Source organism: Poecilia formosa, unplaced genomic scaffold (assembly GCF_000485575.1).
Source record: "Poecilia formosa unplaced genomic scaffold, Poecilia_formosa-5.1.2 Scaffold606, whole genome shotgun sequence".
In the NCBI taxonomy this organism is placed as follows: domain Eukaryota; kingdom Metazoa; phylum Chordata; class Actinopteri; order Cyprinodontiformes; family Poeciliidae; genus Poecilia; species Poecilia formosa.
Window position 1 is genome coordinate 967 of NW_006800545.1, and position 2,800 is coordinate 3,766.

The 2,800-nt window shown below is 36.2% G+C and overlaps 1 long non-coding RNA gene across 1 annotated transcript; it reads left to right on the forward strand.

The window, feature by feature from the left end:
• Window positions 1-527: 527 nt before the first annotated feature.
• On the forward strand, window positions 528-1,136 carry LOC107834396 (uncharacterized). Its single transcript, XR_001660186.1, has 2 exons — window positions 528-615; window positions 765-1,136. It is a non-coding gene; the product is annotated as an uncharacterized LOC107834396 (long non-coding RNA).
• Window positions 1,137-2,800: the final 1,664 nt, after the last annotated feature.

Genomic DNA, 2,800 nt, shown 5'->3' on the forward strand with positions numbered 1-2,800 from the left:
ATGATGAAACCTTCTGAAAATTAACTATTTCAGCTAAAGCAAAGACAAGATGCTGACTGATTGATCTCTGGTTGTCCATCACTTACTATGATGCTTCTAGCTGACAGTTCAGATGAACTACAAGAAAACTAAAAACGGGATACCTGTTTGGAAAAAAGATTTTTTTTATTTTTAAAAGCTTCCTTTGGTGGCTCTAAACTTATGACATCACAGTCCCTAGTATGTTTCTGACAAATTTAATCCCTTTTTTTATATGCACACCATTAGACAAGCAGGGGTTTGATCAGTTCCCGTCTCCAAATCAAAGGTTCAAAGACCCTAAATGAACAATTTGAAATTTAAACTAAAAAAAACAATCTTTGGGGTTATTGCATCTTCTTTTGATGTTACTAATCATACCAAAGTAAAGCTTAGATTTTCACGTAATTCTCTCAACAGTCACAACTTATCTCCATGATCTAAACCTTTTACATAAAATGATTTTGACTCTTTCTGAACAAAGTCATGTATCAGGTTACAGATCTATATTTGCTGACGTTGATGATCTGATCCCCGTTTCTCCTTTCAGCCTGGAGCCTGGAGGAGACCAATGGTTAAAGAAAGGTCTGATGAAGTGTAAGAGTGTTTTTCATTTGATTCATGACAACAAAGCAGCTCACATTCAACCATCTTCAGACTTTCAAATCACTCATTCAGGGGTCATCATCAACCAGTCAATAAATGATCAATAACTGCAGCTGCATTGTGTTTGTTCTCTCCATCAGATTCCTGTCAACTCACCATCGACACAAACACAGTGAGCAGAAAACTCAAACTGTCTGAGGACAACAGGAAGGCGACCCGTGTGGAGGAGCTTCAGTCATATCCTGACCATCCAGACAGATTTGATGGTCCTCACCTGCTGTGTGCTACTGGTCTGACTGGTCGCTGTTACTGGGAGGTGGAGTGGGAAAGAAATGTCCGAATAGCCATGAGTTACAGAGGAATCAGGAGGAGGGGAGGTGGTGATGATTGTATGTTTGGATTTAACAACCAGTCCTGGAGTTTGAGCTGCTCTGATTGTGATGGTTACTCTGCTTGGCATAATAAGATAGGGACACCTTCCTCTTTTCCCTCCTCTCCCTCCTCCTCTCCCTTGTTCTCTTCTCCCTCTTCATCCTCCTCTAACAAAGTAGCAGTTTATCTCGACCGTCCTGCTGGCACTCTGTCCTTCTACAAAGTCTCCTCTGGCTCCCTGATCCACCTCCACACTTTCAATCACACATTCACTGAAGCTCTCTATGCAGGATTTACATGCTGGACTGATTCCTCAGTAACTCTGGGAAACATTTAATGTTCTTTCTGCTCTGAATGCCTGAAAAACTCTAGAAACTGTTACAAACTTTTATATTTTATTACAGTGATCCTTTATATAACATCCCTGTTTTCATGTAAAACCAACATGAAGAAACTCAATATAGATTTTATTGTAATGTTGTTTAATTTTCTTTTTCTCCATTTCCCAAAGAGGCAACAGGAAAACATGAATAATGCTTTCAGACGCCTTGACGCTCATTAACTGATGCACTTCTTTGTGGATAATATAACTATATATTACATACAGTAATAATCCAGTTGTTGGCTTATCTTAGCTCTGATGCTTAATGATATGTTCCCTATAACATCATAAAAAATTATTATATGAAGGAAACTTACTACTAAACTGCGCAGCTACATACACTGACATTTAGAAAGAATGTACCAATTATTATCAATGATTCTTATCCTGATATTGTAGGGTATTGTGATGTTGTGTGGTAGTTCTTTTTTTTTTTTTGGTTTATTGGTTTGTGCATTTGTTTGTTGTGAAAAGCTTTGATTAGAAATGACTCCAGGAGATGTTAGTGTGTGACCACAACCTTTCCAGAGATTGATGCTTCTCTCCAAATATTGTTTTCACTGCAGAAAGGATTTAAGAAAACCAGAAGAACAGTTAGAAAAGAACATAAGTAGCACTACTCTAAATACTGTTGGATGCATTTTCACTGAATTTGTGGGAAAATAACATTTGTATTTGTCAGCTTTGTTTATTCTGAATTTTGCATGTTTTAACATTTATTTATGGTGTAACTCATGTAACTATGTTTCATTTTGCCACAGTTTGAAGTTTGCCAGAAAGGCCTGAAGCGTCAGGGCAAAAAAGAAACAATAAATTGATGCTCACACATCACTTGCTCTCTTTCCCTCCAGCCTCTCATCATACTCAGTGCTGTTTGATTGAGATGGAGAAAAACTGGATTATTTTACTGTTGTGGTCAAAAAGCATCATTTTACATGCAACTATTCACTGCTGAAGCAACACTAAACTATGATTAAGTGAAAATGATAAAGAAAACATGAGAAATTATCTTGTGTTTAGCCTGTTTCATTTGTTCTTCTTCATCAATTATTTACTTTGAACAACAGTGCCGTTCATCTAAAATAATATTTAACTTGATGTAAAACAATTCTGCAGACTAAGGAGTTTAACACAAAGCTCTTGTTCTTAGGGCACCAAAAAGCTGGATGTGCTTCAGACCCAGGAGTAAAAACATTTTCAAGGCTTGTACATCTCTGAAAACTCGTTTAAGTAAAATATAGATATTGTTGAAAATATATATATTTGTTGAAAAGGATGTGTTTGAGAGAATATTTTTAATGTGCACTCATGTTGAAATAAAGTAACTCTTACCCTCACTGAATTGGAAATATTTTAGAAAAATACACTGAAGTATAATACTTTAAAGAACCTCGTTATTTTAATCTTAACATGTTAATTACA